The sequence below is a fragment of the Ischnura elegans genome, chromosome 6 (assembly GCF_921293095.1).
Source record: "Ischnura elegans chromosome 6, ioIscEleg1.1, whole genome shotgun sequence".
Lineage (NCBI taxonomy): Eukaryota > Metazoa > Arthropoda > Insecta > Odonata > Coenagrionidae > Ischnura > Ischnura elegans.
In genome coordinates this window covers 40,970,846-40,996,013 of record NC_060251.1, presented here as the reverse complement: position 1 = coordinate 40,996,013, position 25,168 = coordinate 40,970,846, and the positions used below count along the sequence as shown (strand labels likewise).

Below are 25,168 nucleotides of genomic sequence, written 5' to 3'. Positions count from 1 at the left end.
AGAGTTTAGTACAGAAATTGATAGAAAAATATACAGTAACTTGGTGGCCAAGGAATACGAGTCAGTTTCTGTTCGGTACTCACATCGAATGGGAAATCAAATACACTGCTAAACTCCTAGAGTATCTCGTTTGTTTTCTTCAGTAATTTCTCTACCAAACTCTGTTTAGAACAAAAAATAAATTGTATCCCTTGGTTTCTCACTCTCTTTATAATTGCAGTTTTTTAAAGCAGGTCTCATAAAAATATAGAATTCGGTGGATGACTAGACTTTTCACTAAATATGCCAACCAATATTTATTTTGAATCGTGCAGTCAGGATACTCCTCCTTAATTATCGTGATCTCTAGGCGTGGAATTGCAGCCATAACTCGATCCGAGGTATGGAAGCGAATCCTGGCCGAGTGCCTGTCTGCACCCAAAAGGGACGCAAAGTAGTTTGGCAAAGCGTGTAGCATAGGTCAGGACCGATTTCAGCCAGTATATGGGGCCCGCTGCTTGTTTTCCGACGAGGAGATTGTTCATTCTTGGGTCGGAGATGGAATTCCTTCGATAAGATGGAAGAGGAATTGGGAAGCCCCGGGCGTTTATTAACGGCCGCGTCTAGCAGACACACACGCCAGCGGTTAACCCTTGAAATTTCGCCACCCTCGATCCATTTTCACTACACTGTAAATCTCTCGGGAGTATGCGTCGTTTCAAAATCCCCCCTCAATGTACAGACAAGGCTGCAAACAGTACCGGAAGTATGGGAGTGAGAGAGAATAAACAAACATGGCTTTAATAAAGCGCGAACGTTAATATGGGCATGATTAACGGAAATTTGTGAAATTTTCAACATCCCATGCACAAAGATTAACAATGGATGACGGCAGTGGGTTAGCCAAGAATTGTGTCCAAAACCAGGGAGAAAGCTTTGAAAAACAGGGTACTAATCAGAGGGTTTTTAACTAAATTTAAACCTTGCATAATCGAATAAACTTCATTTTTCAAAGAAATGTTTTGTAAATTCAAGATTTTTCAATATTTTGTTATATTTTCTGAAGCATAGTAATTATGTGTTTATTTTCTGGGGGGAGGGAGGGGGTTCGTGCCCGGACCCTCCGGACCTCCCCCTGGCTACGCCACTGGATGACGGATAAACTGTCGAAAAAAAGTATATAATTGCAGATTTACACTGATGCAGTAGCGGATCCAGGATTGAGAAAAGGGGGGAATATGTATTGGGTAAAATCCCAGCAGTAGCGGGGGTCCGAACAAAAACTTCCATTCTATCTAGTGTAAATTAGATACCCACGGCTATAGCTCCTCCCATACATACGCCACTGCACTGATGCACTCGTTTTTTAATGGGCAAAAAACAGGCTGGGCTTTATAATAAACAGTTTCAATTCGTAAAGCTGATTTGAGACATTAAATAGGTTAGGCTCGATTAGGCCTCATAATAAACTAGTTAAAGCCAAAACGTATCAGGGTTCCCACTCTACTTGAATAATGAAATTCACGGCTTTTTCCAGGTTTTCACGGTTATTTTTCAGATTTTTCACGGTTTTTTTCAGGTTTTCACGGTCCGTTAATAAGCCAACAATAAGAAAATCACTGGCCGTATATGAACAGAAAATTAACGTACGCGACAAACGCCGTGAACGTTAACGCCGCAATGAAAAGTGATATCTGTTATGACGTGATCTATCGTTTGCAAAATTCAGGGCCGACAAACGGACCAGCCCAACCGCGCTCTTGCCTGGACGCCGAATACCCTTCGGACCTTCTTCCGTCCGGACACCCGAGGACCTTTTTTAATTCCTCGCCGAGAGATAGTTTTTTGCGCACGTTGTTATTACTGCACAGTGGCCGAATTTCCCCCACCCCAATCTTTCTTATTTAACGGAAAATATTTTATTTAAATTGTTTATAGAATATAATAAATTGATTCTTTCTTATTTAACGGAAAATATTTTATGAAAATTGTTTATAGAACATAATAAATCGAAAAACAATTTCATACACCGTATTAGCTCAATTCTAAGACGAACACGATTTTAAGACTACCCTCCTTTTTTGGAGCTCCACTAGGGGAAAATTTTTTTCCTAATAACGAAACGATAATAAAATGAATGCGGAAAAACGATCAATTCTTTATTTTTTTGCTAGGTTGCCTATGTCCCAGGAAACGCAGGATTTTGGCGAGTAATTAAGATATTCATCAAAGGTTTCAAACAATATTTTAGATAATAACAGGAATAGTAGTACTTTATCAAGACACAAAGGTCATATTGTTGATTCGACCCATATCTCTTTCAAAATTCTGAAGGAAAACGCCACCTCACTAAAAAAAAGTTTGCTCTCCACTCAGCATTTACACTGCTATTATGGATTTCAGTCTGATATAAAAATTCATATCCATCAAACACCATTTCCAGTACATGTATTCACGAAAGCAATGTGCATTTTGTGCCTAAAACAACCGCATTCGCCGGCGCAGTGACTGGTTGTGAGATAGATGACGAAGGCCAAAAATAGTCTATTACTTGAATTGTTCCTGTCTAATGAATATATTTTAAATATAATTCAGGTAGTGTTGTGTTACTTTCCCACGGCACTGAGCTTCTCCCAATGGTAGTTCCATCCCTTGGGAAGATTACAACTATGTGCTTGTCGTTATTAGCCATAAATGACACATTGTATTTATTTCGTCTCATTTTCGTCAAACGATGGATGCGGGAAAATTATGCGTCGGAACCGCAATTATCAAACGATCAATGCGAGAAACGATACTTCGGGGAACGATATATGCGGGAAAAAATTACATTGTCTATAAGGAACTTTATTTGGGACCAGAAACGGCGAACGATCAATGCGGGAACGATAGATCGAGGTTCCACCGTATAACTTTTCTTTTGAAAGCGGCAGTGTAATGACTTCTTTCCTCTGCTATCGTAATACTCTGAAACCAAAACTGAATCGATTTCTCTAATCAGAGGCAATTCATGTTCCCTTCATACTTTTGCTCTGGAAAAAATGGAACGACTTTTGTAGCAGTTTATATCGCGACGGCATTGAGGCTTTAACGTTACAATCCTCGGCGGGCACGGGGGCACATTCCCCCCAGACACTTAAAAAATATGCATTATTCTGAATACGGTCATATTATCATTGCGCTCGTTTTGTATCATGAGGTATCCTTGTGCCCCCCCCCCCCCAGGAACAAAATCCTGGATACGGCTTTGCTTGTGCTCCCCCACTCCCCAGAAAGAAATCCTGGATCCGCCTCTGGTTAAAATTTAGGTAAATTGTAATCAATCACACAAACATTTTGTAAGTTGATCAAGCTCTAACTTGAATGGAGCCGAACCCAGGGTAAAGCAGGCGATCTCGCGGACACGGCAGAAGTGCACCCGGCGATTGATTGGCACGCACGCTTTACCTGCTGCCTAAAATGGCAATAGTTTTTCACTTAAACACAAAATTAAATAAGCTAAATTACAGTTCAGGTATTTTTGACGTTGATTTTTCGTTGTATAGCTATATATATTAGGTGACAAACTCTAGTATTCATAATTTTTCCTGACGAAAATTATGCAACCCGATTGACGTCGAGAATTTTGCATTCGATTGTAAGACGAACCCTCTTTTCTGCAGGAGTTAGGAGGAAAAAATACCTTGTCTTAGATAGGTGCAATTAGGTAAATTATAATTCACTTGGTTTGAAATATATAAAGACATAAAAAATACCTGCTGAAACATGTTATTTTCACTTTCACTTTACTTTATTACTCGTCAAATATTTCCACACAAACTTTCCGGTTGCGACGTAAAACTGGCAAGTCCCAGGTCGACGCATGCGAAAATCGTGTAATGCTCTGTTGCCATAAGCGGAAATCTTCTCTCGTTTTCAGGCCGCAACGCGCGAGAATTAGTTACGTCGCGCCGAAAGCTCGCTGTCGCCCGGTTCAAACTCAGGGAGCGTTATGTCCACTAGTGATGGGTCGATCATGAACGATTCGATCAAAAAGATTGAATCACTAGGTGAATCAAATGACTCATGATTCATTTCGTTAAACAAGTCGATCATCAATCATCAATCACTCCGAATTCCGGTATCATATCAATCATCCCGGTTTCCGGTTTATTTCAAAATTTGGAACGATCGGTGCTTGATCTCTTTTCGACAGGGCAGAAATAGTTGTGAGAAAATTAAATACTATGTTATAAAGAACTGAATACTTGTGTAATCTTTTTCTTATATGTTTTCCAACAGTTATAAGTATTAATAACACCAATACACGTAAAAGGAAAATATTAAGATGACTCTTAAATTGTAGGAGAACGTTAAGAAGTAGAAGTTAAAGCTGTTAACATTTTACTGTGCCGTTAATAAAATTATCCTGCAGATCAGATTCATGGGTGTGGTGTACTTAGTGTTATATTTTGAGATATATAGTTAGAAATTCTTCTATTAGTGTTAAGAAACTGTGGCAGTTTTGCCTTCCCAAATATTTTCATGACACTACTTCCTTCATTTTTGCAATGTAATTTACTGATCTAGTAAATCACAATCAAAATAGTATATTAAATGATAATATGGATAGCAATCAGCGTTACCAATGATCTTCGCAGATGAGGCAGTATTTATTCGATTATTCAAAGTGATTTATTACATCCATTGATTGAGTCTTGTCGATCTTGATTCCTTTTGAGTCTTTTCGATCATGATTCCTTTGAGTCTTTTCAATCATGACTCTTTTGAGTCTTTTCGATCTTGATTCATTTGAGTCTTTTCGATCATAATGATTGAATCAATTGATTGAATCATTTATGTGACTCGAGTCAAAATGATTGAATCACCAAAATGATCGACTTTGCCCATCACTAATGTCCACAGCGAATAGCAGGTTGTCAAGGTTAGCGGTCTTCCAATCAGAGGATTGAGGGTGTTGAATATACGTTCAAATTTTTCGACACAAATGCCATCTAGATTTAGTTTCGAAAGCGGTCGCTGCAGCCAGTGGGAAGCCTAATTGGATGGAAGGGGGACTTAGGAGTGACCGAGGGAGGGGAAACCAAGCCAGTCGAGGAAAGTAAACAAGCTGATGAGAAGTGGTGTCATATTTCAGGAGGGGGGGAGAGAAAAGGCCTGCCCTGGGGAAAGATGTTTTTTTTCTTCAGGCAACATTCGTTCCCACGCTTTTCTGACCCATGCGACGATGCTCGCCACAATGAATAGACGTGCGCTGGCTACGAACGAAGTTGAAAATTTCTGGGAAGGTATTATTATCAAGATTGAGAGATTTTTAAGGTTTAAGGACGAAATTCACGGCTTTTTCCATGTTTTTTCACGGTAGACGAAATTCACGGCTAATTCACGGTTTTAAGGTTTTCACGGTTGAGTGGGAACCCTGCGTATATACGAGACATTTTCTATACTACGTTGTAACCACACTGTTCCTTACGTTGACCACTTCAAGGTAGAAAGTATATTCGTAATAGAATAGGTGTTCAGAAAGGAAATAATCAAACATGACTTTTAAAAAGCCCCTACGTTAATATGGCATGTTTAACGGAAATTTGCGAGATTATCAATGCCCAAGAGGTAAATTAACTATGCATGACGCATAAACTGTGGATAAAAGTATATAATTTATTCTATGCCCGCCTGAAATAGTTAAAATTAAAAATGAAAAGAGATTTGAACTATGTTTAAGAAAATGGCTATTTTGAATTCGAGATGTCAGGAATTATTAACAAATGTTATCTAAGAATTATAATTTTTAAGTGTATTAGTAAAAACAAAAAAATTCTACTCTTTCTCTATTCAAAATTCATTTCGTTTGTAAAGGTAGTCAATTACCATAAAAATAATAAGAAACTGGAGCAAAATACGTTTCAAGGTGTTTTTAACAAACAATTATATAATTTTCTTGCATATCGTTCAAATTTTACCCTAAATTTCTGAATGTCTCATTTAGCACCGCAAGACAACTGTCATAATTTAAAAAGCAATTCGATAAGTATACGTTTTCATAAAACTGTACTTAATAGAAATTCTACAAAGCTACTCCGTTTAAAATTACGTCAAACACATGTATTGAAGAAAATGGGCGTGGAACTGGCAAAATTTTATGTGAAGTGAATTTGAAATAAAAGGCTCTGAAATTCCAGGTTGTAGCAAAAATCCAAGAATAATTAACGCATAATTCCCGATTCTGACGCTTTTCTCGGTCATCGGACACCCTGTAATACGAGCAGACTCGGCGTCAAGGCGTGGACCAGTTGTCGCTATCGCCGGCCCATAGTTCTTGTCGGTAATAGACATTTATTTCAGCCCTTAAATTAGTAAATTGACGCCCAGAGGCCTCCGTACTTTTTCAGCAAAGGCGATACCGGATATGACCACCCGACCATTAACCCCCCTCCCGTGCACTACGATCCCCGGCTTACTTTCGCAATCGCACCCTGCCCGCATTCCTCAGGCGGGCTTCAAGGGAGGTGGGGGAAGGAGGAACGGAAGGATATCCCTCCCCCACTTTCCTCTCCTTTGGCAGCCAAGCAAAACAAGGAGCCGAGGGATCAATCCGTTCATCCCAACGCCTTCCTCCTGCCACAAGAACGCCGCTCAAGACCACCGGATAACCCCCACCCACCCAGATCCACCCTAGCCGGCTCTCCTAAGAAAGTTGAGGACCTTCGCTAAGGTGGCTGGTTCGTTTTTTTACATATTGTCCTGTACGTAACGTCTTGGGACAAATCAACTTTGATAAGCCCCAGGATATTTTTTCCAGTTCCACTATTTTTTGACAGCTTATTGCATACCATTGCAATAAATCAAAATACTTCCTAGAAAAATAAATAAAATTTAATTAGTAAAGGTAACGAATAAAAAAGTATAATTGAAATCACTTAAAAGAGGCAGAAGCTAGTCAAATCGTGTTTCGAAGAAGACAAAATATAAATACAATTAATGCGTGGTTTCCATAGCTGATTACAACCATTTAATTTTTAACTACCATCACAATTATATCCCAGAATAAATGAAAGCCTATACGGCATTAAGAATTACCTATGAGTATATTTTTCTGTGTCCATTGATTTGTGCAATTGGAGATTACTGCAGCCCATTTCATTCAACCAACGTATTTTGCTAATAACTCCTTAAGTAGTACTGCGAGATACTTACTTTTATGTTCAATCACATTTCGTTCTAATTAAATTTATAAGAAATATTTGTCAAGCATGTGTTCTTCTACCTTATTCCCAACATCGGAGATTTTGATCAGAGTCCAAGTGTGAGCGAGTAATTTTCTTTTTGCGAAGTTTTTGCGCATTACACAAACAAATAGCTCCACCGACACACATATAACTAAACTGCGCCCAAACAGCTATAACTAAACCGCAACTGCGGTATGAAATACTGTTTGAGTTAGCTCCATTTTAATTCTGCTGCCAGAGATGCTAAAGGCTTGACATGGGCGTCTGGAGGCAGATGACAGAATCCGGCGGATACAGGGAGATATTTCATCTCCCTTGGAGAAAAATGACGGCGATGAGTGGAGATTCGTCGCCTAGGTGACTTGAAGAGACGTCTGGCTGAGCTGAGAAAGACGAGGAATGCAGTCAACTTAAGAAATTTGGAGGACAAGATCTGATGAGTTCACGTCGCGTCGGCTGGCAAGGTTTGCCAAGCGGACCCGAAAAATTTCAGACAAGGTCGCGTTTGTCCCCCTAAACTAAGTCCAGTTCCAAGGTGCACAGGAAGACGACTGAAATATTTTAAATTCACATTTATGCGGTCGATCTAACTGTGAAAACCGCAGGAATAGTTACTGACTTTTATACCGGATCCACGGGTTGATTGGCACCGAGACGACGTTTCAAAGGGGCAGTCTTCTATCATCTACAGGGTGACTGATATAACAGATGGCAGACTACGCCTTCGAAACTTCGTCGATACCAATCAACCGCCGGACCTGATGGGAAACTCTGTATCTCTACAAACAATTCTCCGGGAAAACCTGCGATCCTTCAACCGTGAAAGCTATTCGAGTCCTCCACCAGATCAATTTATCCACTGCTGCCGATATTTATAAGGCCGAGATTTTGTTTCCAGGAGAATGATCTCTTTTAACAACACACCCCTGATGAAAACATACAAGCTGCATGACCACAGAATAAAATACAACCGTGAAGACGGGATACGACTCGGAAATTGATACTACGTACTGGAAGCAGAAATTGAAAAGTACTATTTTAAACTTTTTGCATTAAGTGGAGGACATTTACACATAACTGAGAGAGCTAACTATTTATTTTCTCAGCCTTGACTAAGGTCGCATAAATATTCATTCGCATTAACAAAGAACGCGTACTAACGCGTATATTACATGTCCTACCGCATAAACGTTGATAGTGAGGAAGCCATTTTATTCACACTTCGAAGTATTTATTTTCAAACCACTAGTTGGGGTAATCGCCTGGTATAAGCTGTGGTTCGTCATCACCAATGACGCTGAGATTATGACTTTTTTCATTAAATTTTAACGAGCGATGCGATGGCAATTTACTACTAAGTTATCGTTAGATAACCGCGTAAACCAGTACAAGGGCAAATTGCAGACAACAGCTGATACTCATCACATTATTTTCGGACGAGCAAGCAAGATACCATCAGATTCCGTGGAAAAAAAAACAAATTTAAGATACCCTTGATCGATTTCCTCCATTGATGATACACTACAACACGCTATAAATACTGAGAGGAAAAATCTGAAAAGTGGATATAAATATTTAGCCATTAAGAGCCCAAGAATGAAAATAAAATGTAAACTATCATCACACATTGGCCTCCAATTCGATCTTAAATAGGTCCCCCCATTAACAGTAACGGCAAATGAGGTGAAGTTCGAGCATAAATATTTGTGCCTTCGATATCCCCCAACAGCCTGGTGAAATACATTTTAAATGTATATTCAATTGCTGGAGAAACTCATTGGACAGTATTTAAGGGGTGCTGACAAAAATATACACAACCTTTGAATAGCAGAATAAAGAAGACCACCACTAAAATAGAAAAAATAAATTTGCTGACAGTAAACATTTTGTATAACATATTTTATACATTTTGCACGTTCACGCAATAATACGTCAATCAGATGATCACTTGGCGATAAATCAAACAGATTATGTTTCAAAAAAATAATTCAGTCCGATTCTGAGGCAATCATTGGGAAAAATTAGTAGTAACTGCGAAGCAAAAACAAGATAATGGTTTGCAATGAGAGAGAGAATGAACACAGATAAAAATAAACGAAATGGTATTTAAATTGAGAAATTGCCTACGAACAATACGGACGGTTCGTACCGATCTTCCATGCAACCTTGGGGCAAGAATCAATCATTGATTGGTAGGTCCCACATTTCCCAAGAACAGGATTCTTTCGCAATATGCTGGTCGCACGCACATTAATTCTAGGAAATGGGTTTTAAAGGAAACATTAGCAGGTCTCTCCATAAAAACAGAGGATTTCCTCGGGTGAAAAAAGCGATTTTACCTCAAATAGCGCAGCTAACTCTATTTCAAGTCAACTGCTGCTGCTAAACATAAAAGCTATAATAAAAAAATGCTGCTTTCTCATTTTTTAAAATGAATTCAATTTTTAGCAGTTTTAATTGAATTATTCCAACTTAATTCAGAGTAAATGTACTCCTATCTTGCTCTTAAGGATAACCCATTTATGTCCAAAATATTGAAGCATAAAAGCGCTTGGACATGGCTAAGACGGTTCAAATCTGGGTAAAATCTCCGGACATTTTCACCTAAATTTCCTCAAGAAACAATTTTCTACTTGTTGGCAAATCACAATGAATCGTAGTGAAAGAAACTGGCTCCCATTTTCTGCTTGTGCCAACGCAAAAGTCACCTAAAAAATCTTGAAAACATATGTGAGGGAAAACAAACTCGGTTAATCTTCATTTCGCAAGTGTTTCGTCGCCAAAGGACCGTGCAAGTGCGCCATCGCAGTCTATTATTCTAATGATGTAACTCATGTATGCATGCAGCTCACAAGTTGTTCTATTACGCGAGATAAATTTCAGGTAGTTTAGAATGGAATCCAAGAGCAAAATCAATTAAAATGAAACTGACAACATTTATGAAGACCATCATAATTTTTATTGATTTTTAGATACCTTAATTTGAGTGCCTTAGGGTATCGAGAAATTTATCATTTCTTGGAATAATATTTTTTTATTACTCCGACCCTTAACTTTCCCTTACTTAGAGATCATATTCAAGAAGTCACTCCCCGAAGGGAAGTTACCGCTAGACAGGAATTGCAAGCGTTACACCCATATTCAAAAAGGGAAACAGACATGACCCAGGCAACTACCGTCCGATTTCATTAACATTGATTATAGGCAAAATACTTGAGCATTAGCATCGTCGTTAGCAATATCATGACTTTCCTGGACAGACGTAACTTCCTCCATGACTATCAACACGGATTCCGAATACGTAGATCATACGAAACACAGCTCGTGCTCTTTCTTCACGACGTTTTAAAATCTGGTGAATCGAAAAGACAAGTTGACGCACTATTTCTAGATTTTAAGAAAGCTTTCGACACCGTACCTCACAACAAACTTTTATACAAATTACAGTCATGCGGATTAAACGAAACAGTCGTAAACTGGATATGCGACTTTCTCAGAGATCGTAAGCAAAAAGTAGTTCTTGACGGAATTAGCTTTGATGTTGTAAAAGTTACATCAGATGTTCCACAAGGAAGCGTAATCGGCCCCCTGTTGTTCATTATATACATTAATGATCTCTGCTTCCGCATTAGCAGTAAAGTACGTCTATTTGCTGACGACGCTGTCATCTATCGCGAAATTAGTGATCACTCTGACTATGAAATTCTATCATCTGACTTAAACAACGTTCATTTGTGGAGCCAAGAGTGGGGACTCGAACTTAATCTGAGCAAATGCATGGCACTACATTTCTTGCGGAATTCGTCCAACTCTAACCATGTTTATGCAGTGGATGATATTAACATAAAGGTAACAGACGAAGTGAAGTACCTGGGAGTTACGATAACCTCGAACCTCAAGTGGGGAACCGCAGAGCAGACCACTACGATATCCAGGTCCTTTCATTTCAACGATAATTTTAACGAGATCAAATGGTGCTAGATGTTACGCCCCCGCGGTTCATCAAGGATGTACCTCAATTACAATTTAAATGTAATTACAATTTTTCTCATGGTAATTAATATCAATATAAGGAGATGCATGCATGAATTCCAGGGATTCATACGTAATACTGGAAGGTTTCGACGTTTTTCTCAGCGCTAATAATATTATTATGACCTCATACTTATCACAAAGAAGGAGCATATTCAAGTCCTATGGCCTCAAAAATTCTCCAACTGATGGGAGTGTAGTAACCAGCTAACTATCAAATTTGCTACTGACAAAAGCAACGATCGCCGAAACGGAAAAAACGGAAACAATACGCAGTTTGCAATTGAGGCGCTTTAAACCTCGCTGCCTATGATACGCGGCCAAGGATGAATTTTGGAATTAGTATGGACTCGTCGCCACATTTAGCTGGATACCTTGCCGACAAAGGAACGAAAGTCTTCCACTTCAATTCATACTTTCTTTTGAGGCGTTTTCTTAAGGTAGGTAGGTAATCAATTTGATAAAACGAACAAAAATAATCAATTATAAACAAAATTGATAAACATAAATGATTTGAAATTAATTGATCTCATTTATTGATTAAAAAATTGATTTTATTTATTGATTTCAAAAACATTTATTTTATTTATTGATTTCAAAAAAATTGATTTTATTTAATGATTAAATAAATAAATGTATATTTATTATTTTCAAACCTATACCTTTACATAAAAATCATAGTTATTTTAACTATGCATTCTTGGAAACCAAACCAGGTCAAACAAATAATAACGCAGAGCGATAGTAATTTGTGGCCACGTTCGGTTGGATACGATGCCAGGAAAGGAACGTTACAGTGACTCCGCTACATTCCATACTTTTTATCGCCGTGCTTTCTAAAAGGAACTGCGCCAGGATTGAGTGGCTTTGTGAGGGATGATAACTGTCGAGACGGGATCATGCTCATGTGGTGGGCTCCCATTTCAAGTCTCAACGGGCTTAAGGGGTAGCAATGGTGATGATTGCTATTCTTGAGAGAGCCATTCACTCCGCGGACGGGGTTACCAGCCGCAGAATTAAGTTTTCCAAGAGAGTAGGCAGATTCTTAACCCTTCCGTGACTGCGCGGGATAACTCAGTTACCCCAAATTATGATAATGTTATACATTTTTTTTAACTTTGTCCCTTTGATATTTTTTGTATTCAAGCTCAACCACTTTTTCATTATTCAGTCGTCGAATGATTTTTTTAAATTTAAAATTATTTTTGAAAACTTTAATTTTTATCGGTGGGGTAACTCCGTTAACTCGCACAGCTGTTGGCGGGAGGAAAACAAGACTAGCTTGCTATATGAGTGCAGGGATAAAAGTTGAATGCAATAAATTTTATTATATTATAACTTCAATAACGCCAATATTCTACAAGATGACAACCTTTGTACTAGTTTTTTTCATAGCATGTTAGTCAGTGTACAGTTACAATAGCAAAACATGAAAGATTCCTGCTATTACACACAAAATAAATGTAAAAACCTAAATGTAGCAACCAATTTATTTATAAATAACACAAAACAGGATGTTATGTCATTAAAAAAAGAGTCATGGTGTTGAATTACAGGAAAGACTAAAATACAACATATAATTTATGAATTATAAATGGGGTTCCTGAGATATCCCACACAGTCGTTCGGCTAAGTTTTCTAGGCACAGTCACGGAAGGGTTAAGAGAGGAAATATGTTCAACGAGCATAGGGAATCAGATCAGCATTGAGAAGTTACTGATGGCATTCCTTCCGAAAGCTCTGGTTGAACGAAATCATCAATTTTATTTTATTGTCGATTGTGATAGGGCTTGAATGATAAATCGCCACGCGTCGCCCATTTTTCGTGATGTTCGCGACTAATATCGACGGTGTCGGCCAAGGGGACTGCTTAGGCCCGTTTCACATGGACTCGGACGGTCCGCGTTTTGTGCGCGGGACGCGGAGAGCGGTCGCCGTCGTTCACAAAGGCGCGGACGAAATCAGTCCGCGTCCGGCACAATGTCAGCTGCGTGTAGCTAGCCAAGGTAGAGGAACGTCACACTGACAAGTGCAATTCAATCAATAGGGTAGTTTCCTTCATCAAAGAAAACGAAAGGCATTGATTGCGATTCGTTACCCACCATTAGTGCATTCATAATATACAGATGATTATTTGGTTTTAGAAATCCCAGTTTAGACGAATGTTAATGGTTAATTTTAAGCTCATTTGAAAACGGCCACATTGGCGTCCATGCGAGGCCACTCCACGTGACGTCACAGGGGCCCAGATGCTATACGAGTAGTCAAGGGTTTTACATCGTCTGAGATTACCAATGCATGCATGAGGCACAGAGCTCAGGGAAACATATCTTAATAATCACCTATTAAAATTGCCTATGGTCGGAAAGTTCCCTTCGTTCGATAGGGGATTAATTATCCTTAATTAAGCCAAGCACTAACTGTTAGCAGCCTAGCCTAGATTAAATTAGCCAAGCGCTACGTGCTAGCAGGGTACTCTGCTACCGGCTAGCAGCAAGGAAAGCAACGATTAAGGCATTCGAAATGTGGTGCCGCAGAAGAATGAAAAAAATCAAATTGATACTCCAAGTGAGATAAGAATTATCATGAGAAGAGCAGAGAGAAGCCTCGTCAAAACCTTGATACCAAGACGATACAACCTAATCGGCTATATCTTGAGATTCGATGGCCTGATGAAGATAATCGTCGAAGGACAATAGGGTAGTTTCCTTCATCAAAGAAAACGAAAGTCATTGATTGCGATTCGTTACCCACCATTACTGTATTCATAATATACAAATTATTTCGCTTTAGAAATACCGGTTTAGACGAATGGCAATGGTCCATTTTTATCCTCATTTGAAAAGGGCCGGATTGGCGCCCATGCGATGCCACTCCACGTGACGTCACAGGGACCTAGTTTCTATACGAGAAGATAGGAGTTATACATCGTCTGAGGTTACCAATGCATGCATGAGCCACAGAGCCTAGGGAAACATGTCTTAATAATCACCTATTAAAACTGGCTATGGTCGGAAAGTTTTCTTCGTTTGATAAGGAATTAATAATCCTTATTTAAGCCAAGCGCTACCAGCCAGCAGGGTACTCAGCCACCCGCTAGCAGCCTGTGTCGTATCAGCGCTCAACTCGCCTCAAGGTCACCTCACAAGGCGGCAGCGGGAACCAGAAATACGTCACACGGAGAGATTTCCCGGAATTCATACTTACGCGTCGCGTTTTCGCGCGCTAGAAAATTTTCACTTTTCATTTAATCGCGAAAAATAGATATCGTCATTTAAAAATCTAAAAGCGTGAAATACGTACTCCAGGAGTAATAATCTTTCAATTTAGGCAATAAAAAATAATAGGAAACCACCCTATTGGAAGCAGGGATGGCAATAGAGACTATACGTATGTCAAAACCAGTAAAATTTCAATTTCTAAGTTCCCGGGAGCGAAATGTAGAAATGAAACGAAATGGATTTAAACCTGGGGAGCTAAACTCAGTGTCGAAACGAAATCGGATTCAAAACTACTTCGGGTCAGACCTAAAGTAAAACCCTGGAAAGAAACGAAACGCAGAAAATGTTCCGCACCGGAGGGACCACGTGCATCACCATCGAACAATCGAATAGGCAGTTGATGCGTAGTTTTCCGCGGCGTTGTCTAGATGATGTCTCCATATTTCTGGGTTTCGCCGCGTGGATTTTCTTTGTGATGACAGTTTCTCCGGTATTCCAACCGGCGTCTTCAGGTCGATTGTACCTGAAGACCCGGTGTACCCGCTCGACCTGAAGACGCCGGTTTGAATACCGGAGAAACTGTCGTCACAGAGAAAATCCACGCGGCGAAACCCAGAAACATGGAGACATCAATCGAATAGGCAGTTTGCGTTCACCGTTCTCCTGTTTGTGGTAACAATATGAGTGCCCCATGTATGGCGGTAGGCCGAACGTTTACTTCATTCAACCATTCTTCGTACTCGGTGTGTGGGTAGAAACTAAACTGTTCGAAGGTGAAGCACGTGGCCCCTCCGGTGCGAAACATTATCTACGTTTCGTTTCGCCCCAGAGTTTTAGTTTAATTTCAAGCGGCCGTATTCATAGATTTCCGCTAAAACACGCTAGTAGGGCGACTAACTTAGTCGGCTACTAAGACCTTTTAGTCGCCTACTAAGATATGGTATTCATGGATTGTATTACGTGAGCTACTAAGAGCTACTAACTTAGTATGCTACTAGCCAGCTCGGCAGCCGATACTCGGTAGCGATTTGGGTTCAACCCGCTAGGCTACGCTTGACAACACTGCATCTGACTCCTCCGCGGCGCGGAAAATTCGTATCACTATCAAACAAAAGAAATTGATTCAGCAAAGTGCATTGAAATTTTTACTTCATAATGGATAATTCGATGTGATATCGCATCTCAGACATATTCTTTTATTGCTGTACACAAAAATTATGCAATACCTTTGGGAAAGGGTAGATTTATGAGTAATACCGAAGCATTTGTATGCTTCAGATGCAGTTATTGCTTTACAAACGGCCGTATATTTATTGATCATATAAATTGCGTATTGCTTGCACTTCCGATATTTGTTTCCATTAGTGTATGCGTGATTAGTATGGAAATACATAACTAGCAACGTCAGTATTATACATATCTGTATTCGGAAAGCAGAAATACACCTCAATGTCGGAGTAGAAACGAAAACTTTTGCAATGCAGAAATGAAACGTTAAGAAAATAACGTTGAGATAAATGTGTGAATGACACACATTTATTACGTTACAAACACCTACGTGCGAGCAATTAGTAACATATGTTTGCAACTCCTAAAGTGTTAGTCAAGGAAACAACAATCTGCTTCGCTACATTTAAATATTTCAAATATTGACAGCGTGTGGAAATATACGGCATATAGTTTACTAGAGGTGGTTAATATAAAAAAAACAAAGCATAATTAACGTAACTTGTTTTACTTATTTATTGCTGATCATATCACAAATAGGACTACAACGCACACAACATTTCACTTCACATTTCACGAGCTGTCTTTATGACACTTATAATCCGTACATTCTGAATCAACTGGTTCAATGAAAAGCTTGACTCACACTTAATTTAAAACACTTTAACGTGACTCTAGTAAACAATGATAATCAGTTTTCCAATCACTCTGCACACACCAAAAGAATTTGCACTCGTTGACGTTCGAAAGAATTCTTCACATCTCACTTCCCACTCATCACTAATGATTTAGAATCAGTTGATGTTATTTCACATTAACATTACGTGGACAATGAAATAAATATGCTGAAACAAATTTTTAAACCAGAAATTGTAACATCAACATACTTCCAATCTCACTCTCCACTATCACTCGTACCGTAACCAAAACAAAAACAACAGCGCAACGAAATACGCGAAATGTAAATACTGCCGAAAGCTCACGATAAAGTGACTAGAATAAGTAATATAATCAAACACAAATTATAAGCGTACAAACGAATGAAAATTTATAAGCGTTTCCTGATTCCCTAAAGAACAACTGCTTCAAATATAAAACATATCCCCTTCGCAACAGCTAGTAGATACCTTTGATCGAAATGGTTAAACCAGTATGAAAGAAATAAATCATTTTGTCGAAGCTCATACACTCACAAATCACTTCACTTGTCGCTTCACTCTTTACTTCATCGTCTATATGCAATCAATTCACTTAGGGGCGCACTGAATGTACAAATTGTGTTCACTTACACTAGAGGCACAAGTTCACTGCAAGTCGTAGCTTCCTCGCAGCTATGAAAAACTTTCAATTCCTGTCAACAATTACACTACATACGTTGCCTGCCTTGCTTAAAGAATGGATTCTCGTATTCCATTTTGGCACAAATGCATAAAAACTCTATAACAGTATACAAATAAAACCGGAGTTCGATCATCCACAACGGTCCGCCATATTTAGTAGCTCCCTTAAACAAGGCCGGAGGGCGACTAAGAACCAGCTACTAAGATAGTAGCATACTAGGCTTAGTAGCCCTTACTAACGATCTATGAATACCATTTTGCTAGTATGCTACTACTTAGAACGCTACTTAGGCGTTAGTAGCTTACTAAGGAAACTATGAATACGGCCGAAGGAGTTTGACTCCGATTTCTTTTCGACCCTGAGTTTAGCTCCCCGGGTTTAAGTCCATTTCGTTTCGTTTCTACAATTCGCTCCCGGGAAGGAAACTATTGAAATTTTACTGGTTTTAGACTTTCGTTTAGATTCTATTGCCATCCCTGGTTAAAAGATTAATTGCGAGAATAATCGAGCGGTGAAATTGCTCAAACCAGTCTTATTACTGTCCATTGTTGACTATTGACGAGCAAGCTCACTGCATTTGAACCCTGCAGTGTATTTTCAGTTCTTTTTGCGATTTTTGAACCGAGTAGACTTGAATGTCTCCAGAGGGATCATTTAATACCGAGACGGGATCAAGGGGCCTTTCAAGAGTGGCACGCGAGGGAAGGCAATAAAGCCGGTGCGATGATTGCTATTCCTGAGCGAGGCATTTGCTGAGTGAAGGGGGATGGTAAGTCGCGGATTAGGGTTTCCCAGCGACGAAAAGGCCACATTAATCATAAAAGCTCTAGGGAGCGCATCAAAGGAATTTCAGGCACGCGTTCTGCAACCAGAAATTTTCTAGCAGCTTATCTTTCAAACCCGCTGCACCGTTACGACTACAATGCATCGATCTTCAACAAATTCTTCCAAAAATAAAGGTCTAGTTTCACGTCATGTACCTCGGGTTATATAATAACTAAAAAAAGTTTACGATCCCAGAGGATAGGGAATCACCCAACCATCCAAATCGAAGAGAGAAAGGCTTTTTTGTTGAGAGGAAGATTTTGAGGCTCAAGTTTCTCTGAGGTTATTAACTTTAGCATTTACAACAAGATTTTTCATAGGATGCACTCAATGAAATCCCAGGTATATATGCTTCAAGGAAACCAATACAAAATCAACACAAAAGGGAATTCATCACCCCAAGGTACTTAACATCTTCATTATGTAGCTAATTACCTGGGTTATCCTCTGCAAATAAAATACTTATATACTCTGAAATATCCATAACTAACATGGTAATTATATGCTGGGTGACAACTGCAAAAGCGCTAGAACCGCGTTTGACCTTCAAAGTGGTTAACACACTACCGTTTGACTGACATAGAAATTCATAACTTCATTGCATGAATTGCAACCAAGCAGTTCATGCAGTTATTGCTCTTACTAGGTAAACCACCTCTTCTGTTGGTCATTCTTCAAATTATTATTTATTTGTACAAGTAAAAAGTAAATTGTTTTATCCTCCTGATAAGGTGGCTTGAAAGCAGACCATCTCGAGGGACAAGGTTTAATTAATATAAAACCTCAAAACCATCACGAAAAACGTAAGTAAACAAAGTTATAGGGATATTTCCATACCTTCATATACAAACATGAATCTCACTGACAATAATGAATTTTTTACAGCATCAAAATATGTATTATGGATCATTTTTGGAACATTTTCGCTAAATAGCTATATGTACCCATTCCGTATGAAATACTAAAACCGTAGAACCTGACGACTGAAATTAAGATTTCCAAGAAAAAGATTTCGTACCGTGATTCCCTCGCCCTCCGCCAGAAATTAATATCCCGAGGCGTGAACGACCTCTTTTTCCCTTTCGCAATGAGGGGTCTTGCAGGGGGCATGAGGCTAGGCGCCAGCCGTCACTTCACTCACTTATCACCAAGGCAAGTGCGCAAGATGGTGTCCGAGGCTACGAGTAGCCTTGTGTGTGAGAGAGCTATACTAATTACCGACTCAGGTGCGCGCTTAAGAGAAAAACGAGCATGTCTGGCAAACGCGAGAACAATAAGGATAATCTAATGCGTGGAAATACTATCCCACTGTTTTAAGTCTTGCTCTCGGGAGCTGTATCAGTTACAAATATAGTACGGCGTCCTCAGTAGGAAATTAATACAATGAAGCGTTGAATAGGGTGGTTTCCTATTATTTTTTTATTGCCTAAATTGAAAGATTATTACTCCTGGAGTACGTATTTCACGCTTTTAGATTTTTACATGACGATATCTATTTTTCGCGATTAAATGAAAAGTGAAAATTTTCAAGCGCGCGAAAACGCGACGCGTAAGTATGAATGTCGGGAAATCTCTCCGTGTGACGTATTTCTGGTTCCCGCTGCTGCCCTGTGAAGTGACCTTGATGCGAGTTGAGCGCTGATACGATGCAGGCTGCTAGCGGGTAGCTGAGTACCCTGCTGACTGGTAGCGCTAGGCTTAAATAAGGATTATTAATACCTTATCAAACGAAGATAACTTTCCGACCTTAGCCAGTTTTAATAGGTGATTATTAAGACATGTCTCCCTGAGCTCTGCGCCTCATGCATGCATCTTCTCGTATAGAAACTAGGTCCCTGTGACGTCACGTGGAGTGGCATCGCATGGGCGCCAATCTGGCCCTTTTCAAATGAGGATAAAAATGGACCATTGCCATTCGTCTAAACCGGTATTTCTAAAACAAAATAATTTGTATATTATGAATACAGTAATGGTGGGTAACGAATCGCAATCAATGCCTTTCGTTTTCTTTGATGAAGGAAACTACCCTATTCACCTACTTTTTACTGATTTATATATCCTTTATCATTTATTAATATATTCCTGGCAAGGTATTGTAAAATGCTGCATTTTTTAAACTATGAAGAACGAAATTATACCATGCTACGGAGACCGAATTCCTTATAAACCTCACATTAATATATTTTCTAATTTAAAACTCAAACAAATATCTCATATATAGTACTGTATTAGTTCTCTTACTTCCGGTCTAATTTATGTAACTAGATTTAATAAACTAAAAACAGCAAAAAATTATATATATTGTTTTTTTCCCAATATTTGACCGGTTTTTTTGATAACTCAATATTTCGATAGCTCAATGAAAGAATTCCAGATTCAATGAGGACAAGAATAACAAATTGACTATTTTAGAACAAGACAAACTATGAAACATAGTCTATTATAAAATAATCTCACGAGAAAAATAATGAAACAAGTAACATCTAATTGTTCAAAGTTATTAAAATCTCTAAAGAAAAATTCTATCGACATTATCATATTCCACGAAAAAACACAAATGATCCCGCAGAATTAATGTGACAAATTTCAAGATAAATAAATATAAAAAAAATATACGAAAATCTTTCACGAAAGCAAGTCGTTAAAACTTACATGGATTAATGGTGGGTTCAGCCAAGTTAATTTATGAGTCGAACTATAATACACTTAAGTGTCCACTCTAATGCTTGATGTTTTATAGGAGCTCGTTCACTCATATGATTAAGTCCGAAAGTGTTAATAAATCTTACAAAAATACCTTATATATGCTGGCAAAATGCCAATTTCCCACCATATTTCTCGAAATTACATCCAAAAAGACTGGTTTGCAGTCTCCCGTCACTTTATTTCCTATTCCACCAATAAATTAGTGGAGATCGAATTGGTGAGGTGGGTTAAGCTTTGGCTTTCCACCTCGTGGGTTCGGGTTCAAATCCCGGCGGCGGCGAAGAATTTGCAGAGACTGCTCGAATGCTGTGTGGAGGACATTTTAAGCTCAACACTCCGTCCGTCGGATGGGACGTTAAGCCGTGGTCCCCTTGGCGCCTCTCGTTAAGAGCAGGCGGATGCCGACACCGGGTTTCTCTCCACCCTTCCTTCCATATCCTTATCTCATGGCGCAAATGATCTTAACAGTCGGTCGCCTCCTCCAAATACCACACCGTACTATGCATTAGTAATGTCATGATTTCTTGGCTTCTAAATGATAAGTTTTCTCATCAATTGCCTTAAATGTAATTAAAATGGAATCAGAAAAAATATAATTGTCGCTAACACTAACACTACTAAAAATACTTTATCCTTTTTATTGCAATTCATAAATGACTGTCATTATTGGTGAAAAGGCACCAAATTAAACCACTTCAGCCGTATCCCATGAAAATGATTGTATTAACTTTGTACCACTATTTTCTCACGCCCATTATATTTATATTTGTTCATATAAATTTATTGTTTTCATTATTGGGCCCCCTGGGCCTCTCCTATATATTCGCCCCGGACGTACGTAACTGTATTGCCATAGTAAAATATTATCAACATCAAATTTGCCTCAACTTACCTCGTACTTCACTGCACCAATCGATCGATGCCATCGTGAATGCATTTTGCTCAGGGGCGATCTTCCTCATGCGATGTCTTCTTCCTGCAAGACTGCTTTTCTCTTGTCTTGCCGCTAGGACTTGAGTCATGACATTATCTTGAAGTCTTCCTGAATGAAATTATGGATCGAAAAGCAGCTTGAAGAGGTATCCATGATCACAAAGAAACTTTACGAAACGGGTCTATTATAATTTCCTGAAACAGCATTCACAAATTGGTTCCTCCGTTTTCACTGAAAAATAATGAGCAAAAAATAAATAAGGTAAGATTTTGACAGCGAAGAACTGAAAGAACAAATTATAAGCAGGAAGTATAGAGCTTAAAAAGTGAGCTAAACGAAGTGGAGGAAAACGTAAAGGATATTCACTTTGAAAAATTTGGGTGAGCACCAACAGCTGTGTAAATTGACAGTCCATAACATGGCAATGAATATTGAGTCAGTACGAAGGTCCAGGGATGTAAGTGCGTATTTCCGAAAATTACCGATTCTAAAGCCAATTAAAATTTTCCAACTCTAAGAATTATCGTAACCTTAAAAATAGCAGGAATCTTCCATTCCATAATTGTGCATTTTGTCTATTCATACTTCGCAATCGTTAATTTGTATTCCGAATACTTCTTTTCTCCTCTAAAACATTTTTATTTACACTTAACAAATAAAGGCGTATGAAAACATGTCCTTCCCTCTCTTTCTGGGCGATTAAGCTGTGTAATCCCGCCGCTTAGAGGTAGCGTAATACTATCGAATTTATCCATCTACTCGTACTGCCCAAGTTTGATTAAAATTAAATCAATTTAAAATATTAAATATCATGAGGTATCCATATTTAATATTGCCTAAAATAACAAAATTGATAATGGCGTAATAAATAACAGCATAATACCAACGAATTTATGCATCTGCTCGTACTGCCTAACTTTCCAAGTATAATTAAAATTAAATCAATTTAAAATATTAAATATCATGAGGTATCCATATTTAATATTGTCTAAATTAACAAAATTGATAATGGCGTAATAAATAACAGCATAATACCATCGAATTTATGCATCTGCTCGTACTGCCTAACTTTCCAAGTTTAATTAAAATTAAATCAATTTAAAATATTGAATATCATGAGGTATCCATATTTAATAATGCCTAAAATACCAAAATTGATAATGGCGTAATAAATAACAGCATAATACCATCGAATTTATGCATCTACTCGTAATGCCTAATTTCCCGAACTTAATTGAAATTAAATTTATATAAAATATCATGAGGTATCCTTATTTACGATTGCTTAAAATAACAAAACATTAATGACCACCAACCATATGACACAGATAATACTAGTCATCACCCAAAGCCATAACTACCCAGATATTTGACATCACTAGCCTAGAGTTAATACTACCGCATTCTGGCTTATCTTCAGCGTCTTAACGACTAGGGAACTTATGGTCAACGACTGCAGTACGCCGACGGAAATAGGTGAGACTCACGCACGCAAGAAGGCAATGAAAAAAAACAATACTGCGCTCTTGATGGCCATTTAACGGGCTTTTTGAGGTATTGGCTGGTTGTTTTTACTAACAGGCATCCGCGGTGCTTGTTCACAAATTTAGTACGTCGCGAGCTTGTTGAGAGGGATAGGAGTTGGAAGCGCATCCTGTCTAATTTCCCGCGCGTCGTTTTGGACCGGAAACCACCATCAGCAATTAGGCGCTCTCTTGGACGCATATTTCTGCGGATGCCAAAGCCAAATTCGTGCCTCAGAATAGGATTTAACGAGTAGCCGTTTATCGCCATGGCCGAAAAAATATCACGAAGGAAACCAAAATAGGAAACTTGTGAACAACGTGTGAAACGGATGTGAACGAGAAAAATACACACCATCATTAGAAATAACTCCTAAAACGAGTTCTAAAACACTATTTTTTCTAAATTCTATGGGCATACATCAATTATTGATAAATTTACGAAGACGTTAGACTGCAGGACATTTCTGCTACAATTCTTTTCTTGGTGAATTATATGCGCCGTAGGTACTGTGTATAGTATAAATTGTGATGTGAACAACAAAAGGTGATGTATGTGCAATACGCATGACATGTGTACTGAGAAAGAGAAACTATTTATCATTTTTATTTACCAAATTTTTATTTACAACATTTTTATGTACCACACAAGCGTTCAAATATCGCCCACCGAATCAAATCCGATCATCTATTAGCCTAACAATACGAATGCGCGCAGCTGGCAGTAGCCGGAGCATAAACGCTAACATCCAATTCTCCAAGCTTCGGAGATGAGCGTTGGGCCCCTAGATGAGCGAATTTGATTCGGTAGGCGATAGTTGAGCGCTTGTGCAGTGGAGGTAACAATATCTAGAGCTCGAGAGAGGCTATTCGGGCTTCCAGCCGGGTGGTCTCCCTCCATTCTGCCGACGTTTCGGAACCTTAGTCATTTCTAATTAGCCCTGATGATGGAGCCCGACTCGTGTTCCGAAACGTCGGCAGAATGGAGGGAGACCACCCGGCTGGAAGCCCGAATAGCCTTTTTCGAATATATTCGCCGGGAAAGCATCAGATCTTCATATCTAGAGCTACCTGGTTCTTTTCTCCCCATTCTATCGATATTCGGCATTAAAATGCCCATTGCCGTCCATTTATGTGCTATTTAAGAATGCATTCATTTAAAATTATAGCGATTCGAGTGCGACTATGAATATCATCAACAATGTTGAATTGAATAGAATGATCACAGTGAGGGTACACCATCATAGAGTTCATCGTAACATCAATCTGAATCATTGAAAGTTACATTTAATATGATAACCCACCAGAAATAAAAATACCTCCATTTATGTATTATCTAAGAAGGCATTGATTCGAAATTACACACGAATAATTATTATGACGTACTTATTTCGGTTCGCGTACTCATGGAAATCTAATAAAGGCTACTTTTTTTACATGATTTTCGCACGACAGGATCGACACTTACATCATAAGTTCAATCAGTGATGTGCCGCACGATCAGGACGCTTGCTGGTGCAAATTGTGTGCAAGGCCGTAGCGAATAAGAGAATTTAGGGGTTACATTAATACTTCCCCCGTAAATTCAGAAGACACGATTTTAAGCGCAACCCCACAGAAATATAATCAATCCCCTACAGTTTTTGTTGCCTACGACCTTGATACTCTACGTATATGAAACATGTACCAAAGGAAAAGCTATTCAGAAAATACTATAAGCTTTAGAGACTTGGTACTAGCTGCGGAAGCTCAATATTAGATGAAAGGATAGGGTGCGAAATGATCAGGGGCGGATTAATGTCGTTGTTTTGGTGGGAGTGGAGGATGTGTAACTTTCCGCGGCGCCTGGGTTGTATGCAACACCTTCCAACGATAGTGTCTCTCACGCGTATATGCGCAGACAAGTGGCTTTCTGGTATTAATCAATTATTTGTACACATTGGTCGTTAAATACACCAAGAATGAAAATTGTCTTACGTATGGAATCGTTTTACGCTTGACGATGTGGAAATGAGATATATCCATGATAAAATACAATATACCAATAGTAATTTCCACACTTCAATATATAACTCCACTACCGACCATGGTTTCGACACTAAGCCATTCTCAAGGTCTTTCAATGCCAATTCTATGTTTGATCATGGATCA

General features: G+C 38.8%; 1 protein-coding gene across 6 annotated transcripts in view; it reads right to left on the bottom strand.

The window, feature by feature from the left end:
- The window catches only part of LOC124160538 (dual specificity protein phosphatase 14-like), a 204,822-nt gene that overhangs the window by 82,622 nt on the left and 97,032 nt on the right, over positions 1 to 25,168 (bottom strand). For all 6 annotated transcript variants that reach the window (XR_006865185.1, XR_006865181.1, XR_006865182.1 and 3 more), the window contains one exon: positions 21,453 to 21,725. The gene's annotated coding sequence lies outside the window, so the exon portion shown is untranslated. The remainder of the gene's footprint in view (positions 1 to 21,452; positions 21,726 to 25,168) is intronic.